The sequence below is a fragment of the Symphalangus syndactylus genome, chromosome 1 (genome assembly GCF_028878055.3).
Source record: "Symphalangus syndactylus isolate Jambi chromosome 1, NHGRI_mSymSyn1-v2.1_pri, whole genome shotgun sequence".
NCBI lineage: Eukaryota > Metazoa > Chordata > Mammalia > Primates > Hylobatidae > Symphalangus > Symphalangus syndactylus.
This window is the reverse complement of record NC_072423.2, coordinates 109366446-109380504: the sequence shown is the minus strand read 5'-3', so window position 1 is coordinate 109380504 and position 14059 is coordinate 109366446. Positions and strand designations below refer to the sequence as shown.

Here is a 14059-nt window from a genome sequence, read left to right as displayed (position 1 = left end):
TGTATTTTTAGTAGAGACGGGATTTCACCATCTTGGCCAGGCTGGTCTTGAACTCCTGACCTCTTGATCCACCTGCCTCAGCCTCCCAAAGTGCTGAGATTTACAGATGTGAGCCACTGCACCTGGCCCTCTTTTAAATTTTTATCTATTTATTTATTTATTTATTTAGAGACAGAGTCTTGCACTGTCGCCCAGGCTGAAGTGCAGTGGCACGATCTCGGCTCACTGCACCCTCTGCCTCCTGGGTTCAAGTGATTCTCCTGCCTCAGCCTCCCAAGTAGCTGGGATTACAGGTGTATGCCACCACACCCAGCTAATTTTTGTATTTTTAATAGAGATGGGGTTTCACCACGTTGGCCAGGATGGTCTTGATCTCTTGACCTCGTGATCCGCCTGCCTCGGCCTCCCAAAGTGCTGGGATTACAGGCGTGAGCCACTGGTGCCCAGCCCTATTTTTAAGAATCAATGTTTTGTCATTGGCATGGTGTCTTTATACAGAAAATGCATAGGCTTTTATTTATTTGTTTATTTTTGAGATGGAGTTTTGCTCTTGTTGCTGAGGTGGAGTGCAATGGCATGATCTTGGCCCACTACAATCTTCGTCTCAGGGGTTCAAGCGATTTTCTTGCCTCAGCCTCCTGAGTAGCTGGGATTACAGGTGCCCACCACCGTGCCTGGCTAATTTTTGTATTTTAGTAAAGATGGAGTTTCACCATGTTGTCCAGGCTGGTCCCGAACTCCTGACCTCAGGTGATACACCTGCCTCAGCCTCCCAAAGTGTTGGGATTACAGGAGTAAGCTGCTGCTCTCAGCCAGAAAATGCGTAGGCTTTGAACTAAATAAATTGTTTGCATTTCTGCCTTTCCCTTTGATCATCATTTTTTTTCTCCAAAATAAAGGTCAGCCACCTTTTCCATTAAAATATTTTCTCAGGCTTTTAGTTCATCCCAGCCTTTGCCCCTTGTTCCCTCTACTGTGACAATATTTCCTGACCATAAGGTCCTTGTATGAATTATTTTGGTCTTTGTACCTCCCATTTTGGTGTCTAATGAAATTTGGCTTTGTCTCTGTGGAATACCTGCTTTTTTTTTTTTTTTTTTTTTTTTTTTTTTTTTTTTTTTTTAAAGACATAGTCTTGCTCTGTTGTCGAGGCTGGTGTGCAGTGGTGCGATCTTGGCTCACTAGAACCTTCGCCTCCCGGGTTCAAGCAATTCTGCCTCAGCCTCCCAAGTAACTGGGACTATAGGTGCATCACTATTTTTAGTCGAGATGGGATTTCACTATGTTGACCAGGGCGGTCTCAAACTTCTGACCTCAGGTGATCTGCACACCTGGGCCTCCCAAAGTGCTGGGATTACAGGCGTGAACCACCATGCCTATCCTCAAATAGCTTATTTATCTGATGAGTGGTGGGACATGGATAGTTGGGTATGTGTACGTGTACGCATGCACACGCTCATGGCATTTTCTAGTCTTTGACAGGTGCCGCTTCTTCCCAAGAATTAACATCTATTATTTTCCACTTATAGAAATAGGGTTTTTTTTCTTTTTTACTTTATTATTTATTATTTATTTGTTTATTTATTTTTGGAAATAGAATTTTTCTGCACCTCCTCTTACTTGCAAAATCTGTAGTCTGGATTTTGTTCAGACTCCATATACTTTTCCCCAGAGAATAGGAGTATTTGTTTAAAAGAAGCCTTTTTTCTACTTTACTGTTTTGGTTTTAAGTGAAATGTACACTGTCTTTCTCATCTATCTTTGCTAATATTCACTTGTTACTGTTTTCTTCAGTATTTATGTCCAGCGTTAGACTAGAGAGAGACTTACAGGGCTCTATACATTACTTGTACATATGTAACTGTGATTGGTTAGAAGTGGTGTAAATCTGGCCAGGCAATGGTGGCTCACGCCAATAATCTGAGCACTTTGGGAGGCCGAGGTGGGTGGATCACCTGAGGTCAGGAGTTCGAGACCAGCCTGGCCAACATGGTGAAACCGCCCCCCCCGCCCCCGTTTATATTAAGAATACAAACATTAGCCAGGCGTTGTGGCGGGCACCTATAATCCCAGCTACTCAGGAAACTAAGGCAGGAAAATCGCTTGAACTCGAAAGATGGAGGCTGCAGTGAGCCGAGATTGTGCCACTGCACTCTAGCATGGGTTTCAGAGTGAGACTCCGTCTTAAAAAAAAAAAAAAAAGGCTGGACATGGTGATTCACGCCTGTAATCCCAGCTACTTGGGAGGCTGAGGCACATGAATTGTTTGAACCTGGGAGGCGGAGGTTGCAGTGAGCTATGATTGTGCCACTGCACTCCAGCCTGGGCGACAGAACAAGACATCTCAAAAAAAAGTAAAAGGTGCTATAAATCTTTTTTTTTTTTAAGATGGAGTCTTGCACTGTCACCCACGCTCGAGTGCAGTGGCATGATCTCGGCTTACTGCAACCTCCGCCTTACGGGTTCAAGCGATTCTCCTGCCGCAGCCTCCCGAGTAGTTGGGATTACAAGTGCCCGCCACCATACCCAGCTAATTTTTTGTATTTTTAGTAGAGATGGCATTTCACCATGTCGGCCAGGCTGGTCTCGAACTCCTGACCTTGTGATTCACCCGCCTCAGCCTCCCAAAGTGCTGGAATTACAGGTGTGAGCCACCGTGCCCGGCAATAGGTGCTATAAATCTTAAGCTCTCTTATTTCTACAGTGCTGAGATATGTGTGTGTATATGTGTGTGTGTAGGAGCCTAAAACAGAAACAGAAAATGTGGGCACAGGTTAGAATAACTTTGTCCATAAAGTAATAGTGAAATATGTAATCTAGATGGATACATAAGTCTCTATACAAGATTCTTCAGAACTGGGCCACATCCATACACAGAGGGAGGGCAAGCTGGTGAGTACAATTTCTACCTGCTTGTGGGGTGCTGTTTATTTATGTCATTGATCATGCCTAGAGCCTTCCAGAGACAAGCCAAGTGAGACTTTTTCCTCAGAGATGGTTCTAGTTCCTGCTGTGCTCAGAGGAAGAAGGAAAGAGACTCACCCCTTTAGAAGGTAGGCTTAATTAGCCTTTTTAACCCTAAGTCATTGTGTCTTAAAGGAAAGGAAGTTTGTTACTAATTTGTTATTGACTAACTACAGAGAATAGTCAGGTTATATTTCAAATCTATCTATTTTTTTTTTTTTTGAGATGGAGTCTTGCTCTGTTGCCCAGGCTGGAGTGCAATGACACAATCTCACTGCAACCTCCACCTCCTGGGTTCAAATGATTCTTCTGTCTCAGCCTCCAAGTAGCTGGGATTACAGGCATGCGCCACCACGCCCAAGTAGGTGGGACCATAGGTGCGTGACCACCCCTGGCTAGTTTTTGTATTTTTAGTAGAGATGGGGTTTCGCCATGTTGGCCATGCTGGTCTCGAACTCCTGACCTCAGGTGAGCAACTGCGCCCAGCCCAAATCTATACTTTGAAGTGAGATATTTTGGGATTTGTTAAGTGTTTAAATCTTTGGAGAACTAGGGAAAGAAATTTTTATTTTCTTCCTTGTAATTGTCTTTTAGAAAGTTATTTATTTATTTTTTAAAATTATACTTTAAGTTCTAGGGTATATGTGCACAACGTGTAGGTTTGTTACATATGTATATATGTGCCATGTTGGTGTGCTGCACCCATTAACTCGTCATTTACATTAGGTGTATCTCTTAATGCTATCCCTCCCCCCACCCCCACCCCACAATAGGCCCCAGTGTGTGATGTTCCCCACCCCGTGTCCAAGTGTTCTCATTGTTCAGTTCCCACCCATGAGTGAGAACATGCAGTGTTTGGTTTTCTGTCCTTGTGATAGTTTCCTCAGAATGATGGTTTCCAGCTTCATCCATGTCCCTACAAAGGACATGAACTCATCTTTTTTAATGGCTGCATAGTATTCCATGGTGTATATGTGCCACATTTTCTTAATCCAGCCTATCATCGATGGACATTTGGGTTGGTTCCAAGTCTTTGCTGTTGTGAATAGTGCCGCGATAAACATAACATGTGCATGTGTCTTTATAGCAGCATGATTTATAAACCTTTGGGTATATACCCAGTAATGGGATGGCCGGGTCAAATGGTATTTCTAGTTCTGGATCCTTGAGGAATCGCCACACTGTCTTCCACAATGGTTGAACTAGTTTACAGTCCCACCAACAGTGTAAAAGTGTTCCTATTTCTCCACATCCTCTCCAGCACCTGTTGTTTCCTGACTTTTTAATGATGGCCATTCTAACTGGTGTGAAATGGTATCTCATTGTGTTTTGATTTGCATTTCTCTGATGGCCAGTGATGATGAGCAATTTTTCATGTGTCTTTTGGCTTCATAAATGTCTTCTTTTGAGAAGTATCTGTTCCTATCTTTTAACCACTTTTTGATGGGGTTGTTTGATTTTTTCTTGTAAATTTGTTTAACTTCTTTGTAGATTCTGGATATTAGCCCTTTGTCAGATGGGTAGATTGTAAAAATTTTCTCACATTCTGTGGGTTGCCTGTTCATTCTGATGGTCATTTCTTTTGCTGTGCAGCAGCTCTTTAGTTTAATTAGATCCCATTTGTCAATTTTGGCTTTTGTTGCCATTGATTTTGGTGTTTTAGTCATGAAGTGCTTGCCCATGCTTATGTCCTGAATGGTATTGCCTAGGTTTTCTTCTAGGGTTTTTTTGGTTTTAGGTCTAATATTTAAGTCTTTAATCCATCTTGAATTAATTTTTGTATAAGGTGTTAAGGAAGGGATCCAATTTTAGCTTTCTACATATAGCTAGCCAGTTTTCCCAGCACCATTTATTAAATAGGGAATCCTTTCCCCATTTCTTGTTTTTGTCAGGTTTGTCAAAGATCAGATGGTTGTAGATGTGTGGTATTATTTCTGAGGACTCTGTTCTGTTCCACTGGTCTATATCTCTGTTTTTGTACCAGTACCATGCTGTTTTGGTTACTGCAGCCTTGTAGTATAGTTTGAAGTCAGGTAGTGTGATGCCTCCAGCTTTGTTCTTTTGGCTTAGGATTGTCTTGGCAATGCGGGCTCTTTTTTGGTTCCATATGAACTTTAAAGTAGTTTTTTTCCAATTCTGTGAAGAAAGTCATTGGTAGCTTGATGGGGATGGCATTGAATCTATAAATTACCTTGGGCAATATAGCCATTTTCACGATATTATTCTTCCTATCCATGAGCATGGAATGTTCTTCCATTTGTTTGTGTCCTCTTATATTTCGTTAAGCAGTGGTTTGTAGTTCTCCTTGAAGAGGTCCTTCACGTCCCTTGTAAGTTGAATTCCTAGGTATTTTATTACCTTTGTAGCAATTGTGAATGGGAGTTCATTCATGATTTGGCTCTCTGTCTGTTATTGGTGTATAGGAATGCTTGTGATTTTTGCACACTGATTTTGTATCCTGAGACTTTGCTGAAGTTGCTTATCAGCTTAAGGAGATTTTGGGCTGAGACAGTGAGGTTTTCTAAATATACAACGATGTCATCTGCAAACAGGGACAAATTGACTTCCTCTTTTCCTAATTGAATACGCTTTATTTCTTTCTCTGGCCTGATTGCCCTGGCCAGAACTTCCAACACTATGTTGGATAGGAGTGGTGAGAGAGGGCATCCCTGTCCTGTGCCAGTTTTCAAAGAGAATGCCTCCAGTGTTTGCCCATTCAGTGTGATATTGGCTATGAGTTTGTCATAACTACCTCTTATTATTTTGAGATATGTTCCATCAATACCTAGTTTACTGAGAGTTTTTAGCATGAGGGGCTGTTGAATTCTGTCAGAGGCCTTTTCTGCATCTATTGAGATAGTCATATGGTTTTTGTCTTTGGTTCCGTTTATATGCTGGATTATGTTTATTGATTTGTGTATGTTGAACCAGCCTTGCATCCCAGGGATGAAACCAACTTGATCGTGATGGATAAGCTTTTTGATGTGCTGCTGGATTTGGTTTGCCCGTATTTTATTGAGGATTTTTGCATCCATGTTCATCAGGGATATTGGTCTAAAATTCTCTTTTTTTGTCATGTCTCTGCCGGGCTTTGGTATCAGGATGATGCTGGCCTCATAAAATGAGTTAGGGAGGATTCCCTCTTTTTCTGCTGATTGGAATAGTTTCAGAATGAATGGTACCAGCTCCTCTTTGTACCTCTGGTAGGATTCGGCTGTGAATCCATCTGGTCCTGGACTTTTTCTGGTTGGTAGGCTATTAATTATTGCCTCAATTTCAGAGCCTGTTATTGGTCTATTCAGGGATTCAGCTTCTTCCTGGTTTAGTCTTGGAAGGTTGTATGTGTCCAGGAATTTATCCATTTCTTCTAGATTTTCTAGTTTATTTGTGTAGAGGTGTTTATAGTATTCTCTGATGGTAGTTTGTATTTCTGTGGGATCAGTGGTGATATCCCCTTTATCATTTTTATTGTGTCTGTTTGATTCTTCTCTCTTTTCTTCTTTATTAGTCTTGCTAGCTGTCTATCAATTTTGTTGATCTTTTCAGAAAACCAGCTCCTGGATTCACTGATTTTTTTTGAAGGGTTTTTTGTGTCTCTATCTCCTTCAGTTCTGCTCTGATCTATTTCTTGCCTTCTGCTAGCTTTTGAATGTGTTTGCTCTTCCTTCTCTAGTTCTTTTAATTGTGATGTTATGGTGTCAGTTTTAGATCTTTCCTGCTTTCTCTTGTGGGCATTTAGTGCTATAAATTTCCCTCTACACACTGCTTTAAATGTGTCCCAGAGATTCTGGTATGTTGTGTCTTTCTTCTCATTGGTTTCAAAGAACATCTTTATTTCTGCCTTCATTTCGTTATGTACCCAGTAGTCATTCAGGAGCAGGTTGTTCCATTTCCATGTAGTTGAGTCGTTTTGAGTGAGTTTCTTAATCCTGAGTTCTAATTTGATTGCACTGTGGTGTGAGAGATAGTTTGTTATAATTTCTGTTCGTTTACATTTGCTGAGGAGTGCTTTACTTCCAACTATGTGGTCAATTTTGGAATAAATGTGATGTGGTGCTGAGAAGAATGTATATTCTGTTGATTTGGGGTGGAGAATTCTGTAGATGTCTATTAAGTCTGCTTGGTGCAGAGCTGAGTTCAATTCCTGGATATCCTTGGTAAGTTTCTGTCTCGTTGATCTGTCTAATCTTGACAGTGGGGTGTTAAAGTCTCCCATTATTATTGTGTGGGAGTCTAAGTCTCTTTGTAGGTCTCTAAGGACTTGCTTTATGAATCTGGGTGCTCCCATATTGGGTGGATATATATTTAGGATAGTTAGCTCTTCTTGTTGAATTGATCCCTTTACCATTATGTAATGGCCTTCTTTGTCTCTTTTGATCTTTGTTGGTTTAAATTCTGTTTTATCAGAGACTAGGATTGCAACCCCTGCTTTTTTTTGTTTTCCATTTGCTTGGTAGATCTTCCTCCATCCCTTTATTTTGAGCCTATGTGCGTCTCTGCTTCGGCTCACACTCCATGGGCTCCACCCAGTGTCCGACAAGCCCCAGTGAGATGAACCTGGTACCTCGGTTGGAAATTCAGAAATCACCCATCTTCTGTGTCACTTACGCTGGGAGCTGTAGACTGGAGCTGTTCCTATTTGCCATCTTGGAACCTCCCCCCAGTTATTTATTTATTTTTGCCTCTAAATACTTTATTATTTCATTTATAGACACATCATTATGTATTTCCTAAGGACATTCTGTTACATAACCACAGACCAATTCTCAAAATCAGGAAATTTAATATTGATACAATACTATTATCTAATTTATATTCTATACTCAATGGCATCAGTTGTCCCTAGCTATTATTTCCGCTAGGCTTTTATAGCTATTTTCTCCCCCACACTCCACCCCTGCCCCACCCCTGGTCCAGGATCTAACCCAGGATCCAACCCAGGATCCCTCATTGCATTTAGTCTATTATAATCTGAAACAGTTTTTGGAGGATTATTTTACATACATGTTGAGGTATACACAGGTAGTCCCAGGATCCTTGTCTTCTAATTCTCATTCTGATCCTGACTTCCTCATGGCATTCTAGGGAACGGTGCTGCTTCCTTGAGAGGAAAAGGATTGTTTTTGAATATAACTCATTTGTGTAATTCAGTTCCTATGCATTTTAGTAGCAACTAATAGATTTGGTAGCCTGAGGAGGTATGTTGGCCAAGGGAAAGGAGATAGACTGCTGATGGTTAGGCTGCTGATGGAATGTATTTTGAACTGCTCAGATCACTAATGATCTTCATTGGTTCTGCTGGTTTTGAAACAGGATATTTCCCTGACCCCCTCATGGGTGGGAACTGGAGTGCGTGGGGACCAGCAGGAGTGAACTCCGCTCACTCGCTGCTGTACTCATCATGGAAGGGGGAGCACTGGTGAGTGGGTGCAGGAGCTGGGGCTAGTGCTTTTGGGCACTGGGAAGAGCAAACTCTTTATTGGCCCCGTGGCAGCATCTAGGGGAGGGTGCCTGTGACCCCTGAAGCCCCATAGGAAGTGTTGCAATACTCTTTTAGCTTTGTAATCTGTGGATGGCTTAAGTGTTAACAGCTCAGTGGAGGGTCCATGTGACAGCCTCTTGCACCCACCCTCATAGCACCTGAGTTCTTGTTCGGTGTCCAGGAAGAATGAGGTCACACGAACGAATTGAAGGTGGTAAATGCGGGGGATTTTATTGCTGATGAAAGTGGCTGTCAGCCAGAAGGGGAGCTGAAAAGGGGACAGAGTGGGACTGTAATCTTCCCCTGTAGGCCTTCCCTGGCTGGACTCCTCTCCGAAGCTACACCATCAAGCTGTCCCTCTGAAGTCAAGCCGCTTTTCTGTGACATCCAGCCATAGTCTCTGATGCACACCTGCTTCTCCTCTCTCTGCAGGCTGAGCCTGGGCTTTTTTTTGAGACGGAGTCACTGTGTCGCCCAGACTGGAGTGCAGCGGCGCAATCTCGGCTCACTGCAAGCTCCGCCTCAAGCCTGGGGTTTTTATGGGTGCAGGATGGGGGGCAGGGCGGGCTATGGGTGATTTTGGAAAAGGAAACATTTGAGTTGGAAAACCGATGGAAGTTCTCACTTTGGGCCGTGGTTCCAGGCTTGAGGGTGGGGCCCTTGCCAGGGACCTGCCCTCTTCTGCCCAGAATTTCTCTGCCTCCTGTTCCTATCCTAATTCTCATTATCAGTTTTATTATTACTTAAAATATGGAAAACAGTTTTCTCCTAATTCTATCAGTTTTATTATTACTTAAAATATGGAAAACAGTATCTGAAACGAATTTGGTTCATGTGAGATTCATGTCTTCCTTTGTGAATTGAGGGGGTGAAACTCACTACGTATTTCCATTTACAAACCCCTGTACCATTTAATTACTAAGTCAACTAGAAATGTGACATTTAGTAGTTTAAAGGTACAGTTTAGGGGCATGTGTTCTCAGGACCTCGGAGGCTATATCACAGGCAAACAAAAAAGTTAAATAAGTACTATATAGATAAGAAAAGGTACAGTTTACCTGTTGTGTTGAAATAATTCCACAGTTTAATTTTACACATGGGAAGTCAAGAAATCCATCTTCAAACTTTCTGTTGCATTTTGCAGATAGAAACTTTTTACCCTTATTTGCCACTTAAATCCTTGTGACACTATATTTCCAACACCAACAATCACTTCTCCAAACAGCACCATGGTGTTTCCAACACTAACAACCAATTTTCCAATTCTCTGGACACCAACTAGATGTTCAGCAGTATTCAATTCTGACACTGCCGGGAGTTGGAGCAGATACCGCAGGCTAAGGGCTCAGTATGGCAACAACACCCCCACTTTAGACACTAGTCTCAAGTCTTGGCCCACCAGTAACTTCTGACCAACCAGCTATGCATAGGGCATTCCCAAGACCCCTCCTCAGGTTTAATAATTTGCCTGAATGGCCCATAGAGCTCAGGAACACATTTTGCTTAGATTTACCTGTTTCTCATAAAGGATACAACTCAGGAACGGTGAAGTGGAAGAGATGCCAAGGACAAGATATGGAGGGAGTGGAGCGCAGAGCTTCTGTGCCCTATCTTGGAGTGTCACCCTCCCAGCACTTTGACGTGTTCTCCAATCTGGAAGTGCTCTGAATCTCACTGTTCAATAATTTTTATAGAGATCAATTTCCAGCCCCCACAACCCTACTTCTTAGAGTTCAGTTGGTGGAGCTGAAAGTTCCACCCTGTAGTCCCCTGGTCATTCTAGGGAGGGGGTCTTTCTAGGTCTTTTGAGTCCCATCCTGAGGCTATCTAGGGACCCCACCCTAAGTTTATTGGCATAAACTCTGGTGTGATCAAAAGGGGCTGATTATAAATAACAAAAGACACTTCTATCACTTAGGAAGTTCCAAGGGTTTTAGGAGTTTTGTGCTGGGAACCTGGGACAGAGACCAAATGTATTTTGTCTTATATGCAAAGCACCACAAAGGGCCTGCAGCTGACTAACATTACCATTGATTTTAGAACTGTGAGAAGCAGAGCCAACAGAGTTTACTCCTGTCTTGAAGCTAAGTGCATAGAGTGCCCAAGTCACTGGCAAAGTCACAGTGAAAAAGCGTTAATAGCCATACAAATGCAATAATATTAGTATGTTATATTATTTTCTGTAGAATATTTTGAAAATACAAAAGTATATATCACAACGTAGTAGTCATCCATTAAAACTTTTATTTGTAGTAGATACCAATTAAGGAAAAACTGTAGAAACAACCTATATACCATGTAGGTGTAGCTATTTTAAAAGAATTGGTAATTGAAAATCTAAAGTGACCAGTGTCAGCTCAGAAAATCAGCGGTGGTTGTTATTATTATCGAGACTCTGTCGCCTAGGCTGAAGTACAGTGGCGCAGTCTGGGCCCACTGCAACCTCTGTCTCCTGGGTTCAAGCGATTCTCCTGCCTCAGTCTACCAGGTAGCTGGGACTACAGGCACGTACCACCACACCCGGCTAATTTTTGTATTTTTAGTAGAAACGGGGTTTCACTGTGTTGGCCAGGCTGGTCTCGAACTCCTGGCCTCAAGTGATCCACCCACCTCGGCCTCCCAAAGTACAGGGATTACAGGCGTGAGGCACTGTGCCTATTTGCATTATAAAAGGACTCATATATAATTCCTGCACAGTCTTATTTAAAAGCTTTGATTTGTTGAAATGCTACTTCCACAGAGCTTTTCAGGATCATGTCTGGTGAGTAGTTTGACTAGATAGAATCTTTGTCACACAGTTCATACTGAATGTTCGTGCCGGCTATGAAGGGCAAAACATCTCTGTGCGCAGCTTGTATTGGTCTGGGCTTGAAAGCACCCAGACTGAGCTCTGTGAGTCTGTGATAGAGCTCTCAGGAGAGGGAGGATCCTCAGAGGGCTTGTACTTTGAGAAGAGACTGGCAAGGGAGAATGGAGGCAGTGGTGATTCGGGAGTTGGAAGGATGAGACACTGAGCATGGCCTGGCTTTTTTCCAAGCCTCTTCAGTCTCATTGTCTAGCAGATAAACCTAATCTGCCTTTAAGCTGTTCTGAACTCAGGGCTGACTTAGGCTTAGGGAAGTCTGAGGAAAGTGGACCCTCTGTGTCCCTGCCATGTGGGTTCTTGTTTCTGTACTGTAGTCTCCCTTCTCTTTTCTTTCTTTTCTTTTTTTTTTTTTTTTTTTTTGAGTCAGGGTTACTGTCACCCAGGCTGAAGTGCAGTGGTATGATCAGGACCCACTGGAACCTTGAACACTTGAGCTCAAGTGATCCTCTGGCCTCAGACTATAGGTGGGCACTAGCATGCTGGCTAATTTTTAAATTTTTTTGTAGAGATGAGGTCTCACTATGTTGCCCAGGCTGGTCTCAAACTCCTGGGCTCAAGCAATCCTCCCACCTTGGCTTCTCAAAAGTTCCGAGATAATAGACATGAGCCACTGTGCCTGGCCAGTAATCACCAGCTTAAGAAGTTATAGCTGTGTGGAAAGACACAGGACTCAATAGGTCAAATGGTAACATCCTACATACGCAGGAGGAAACACACACACAAACAAAGCCTTTGTTCACAAGCAGAGAATTTCTTTCTCATTCTTGCCTCATCCCCTGTATCCAGAGATCTTATTTTTTTCCTCTTTTTATCACCTTCATATTACACTGGTCTGATGTTTTTTGTTTTGTTTGTGTGTGTGTGAGTGAATTTTTCAGAGCTCAGCTTTCTAGAGGGTGGAGCAGTGTCTGTCACACAGGCTTCTCATAGCTCAAACTGTCATCCCTGCTTTAGCTCATCTCTTCCTAATTGTTCTCTACTCTCCACCCCCCACAACTCTGCCATTTTTTTTTTTCCTGCTGGCCATGATTCCATGGAGAAGGAAACGAACCTTTCATTTGCTCTCCTCAGAATGGCCTTCTAGAACTTTACCTCTGCTTACTCAAAGCGTCTGGGAATAATCCTGTAGGGGTGTGCTATTCAATGACTTCCTACTTGAAGGGTCTAAGCCAGGGAAGTCTTGAGGGGGAACACAGAACCTCTCAGCCCTTCTCCATTTTAAACCAGTTGTGGATAGCAGATTCAGTGGTAAAAGTGAAAATTTGATTTTGCAAATGCAGCATTAACTTCAGTCATTGAGAAAGCTTGCCTTTGATGGCTATTTACATATGTAAAATAACCTATCAATAATACGTTTGTAAAATACATATATCATTTATGTATCAGATTAATCTTATATTTTGTTGTTGTTGTTGTTGTTTTGAGATGGAGTCTCGCTCTGTTGCCCAGGCTGTAGTACAGTGGCGCAATCTCGGCTCACTGAAACCCCTGCCTTCTGGGTTCAAGCGATTCTCCTGTCTCAGCCTCCCGAGTAGCTGGGACTACAGGCACATGCCACCACACCCGGCTAATTTTTTCTATTTTTAGTAGAGATGGGGTTTCACCATGTTAGCCAGGATGGTCTCGATCTCCTGACCTTGTGATCTGCCTGCCTTGGCCTCCCAAAGTGCTGGGATTACACTCGTGAGCCACTGTGCCCGGCTTGTTGTTGTTTTGAGACAAAGTCTCACTGTTTCCCAGGCTGGATGGAGGGCAGTGACACGATCACAGCTTACTGCAATCTCAACCACGGGCTTCCCAGGCTGGTCTCAAACTTCTGGGCTCAAGCATTCCTCCCATCTTGGCCTCCTAAAGTGCTGGGATTATAAGGCGTGAGTTACCATGCCTGGCCTATTTGAACACAATATGGAACAGTTCAAATATTTTATGATGTTCACATGTAATTTGGTCCTCTGCATATTATATTTTAAAAATGTAAAAATTCTTGGATGGGTGTGGTGGCTCATGCCTGTAATCCTAGCACTTTGGGAGGCCGAGGCGGGTGGATCACCTGAGGTCAGGAGTTCGAGACCAGCCTGGCCAACATGGTGAAACCCCGTCTCTACTAGTAATACAAAAAATTATCTGGGTGTGGTGGCAGGTGCCTGTAATCTCAGCTACTCGAGATGCTGAGGCAGGAGAATTGCTTGAACCTGGGAGGTGGAGGTTGCAGTGAACCAAGATTGTGCCATTGGACTCTAGCCTGGGTGACAGAGGAAGACTCTAAAAAAAAAAAGTAAAATTTTTTCTTTGTGACACCTGAAAATTTGAGGGAGATCATAGATCTTAGAGTTTTGTAGTCTTAGAACAGCAGTTCTCAAACTTTTTGCTCTTAGGACCCTCTTATACTCTTAAAAGTTATTGAGGCCTCCAGTGAGCTTTTGTTTATGTGGGTTATACCTATTAATATTTGCATATTTGTTGTATCAGAAATTTAAGAATGTTAATGTATCTTTTTTTTTTTTTTTTTTTTTGAGACGGAGTCTCGCTCTGTCGCCCAGGCTGGAGTGCAGTGGCGCCCTCTCGGCTCACTGCAAGCTCTGCCTCCCGGGTTCACGCCATTCTCCTGCCTCAGCCTCTCCGAGTAGCTGGGACTACAGGCGCCCGCCACTACGCCCGGCTAATTTTTTTGTATTTTTAGTAGAGACGGGGTTTCACCGTGGTCTCGATCTCCTGACCTCGTGATCCGCCCGCCTCGGCCTCCCAAA

At 42.9% G+C, this 14059-nt stretch overlaps 1 protein-coding gene across 9 annotated transcripts in view; it reads left to right on the top strand.

The window, feature by feature from the left end:
• The window catches only part of RAD54L2 (RAD54 like 2), a 138580-nt gene that overhangs the window by 33466 nt on the left and 91055 nt on the right, over nucleotides 1-14059 (top strand). The window contains exon 3 of one of the 9 annotated variants that reach the window (XM_055275462.2): nucleotides 2954-3053. The exons of 7 other annotated variants lie outside the window; for them this stretch is intronic. The gene's annotated coding sequence lies outside the window, so the exon portion shown is untranslated. Of the gene's footprint in view, nucleotides 1-2953; nucleotides 3054-14059 lie in introns of those variants that run through there. One more of the 9 variants, XM_063646438.1, reaches the window with a different exon arrangement.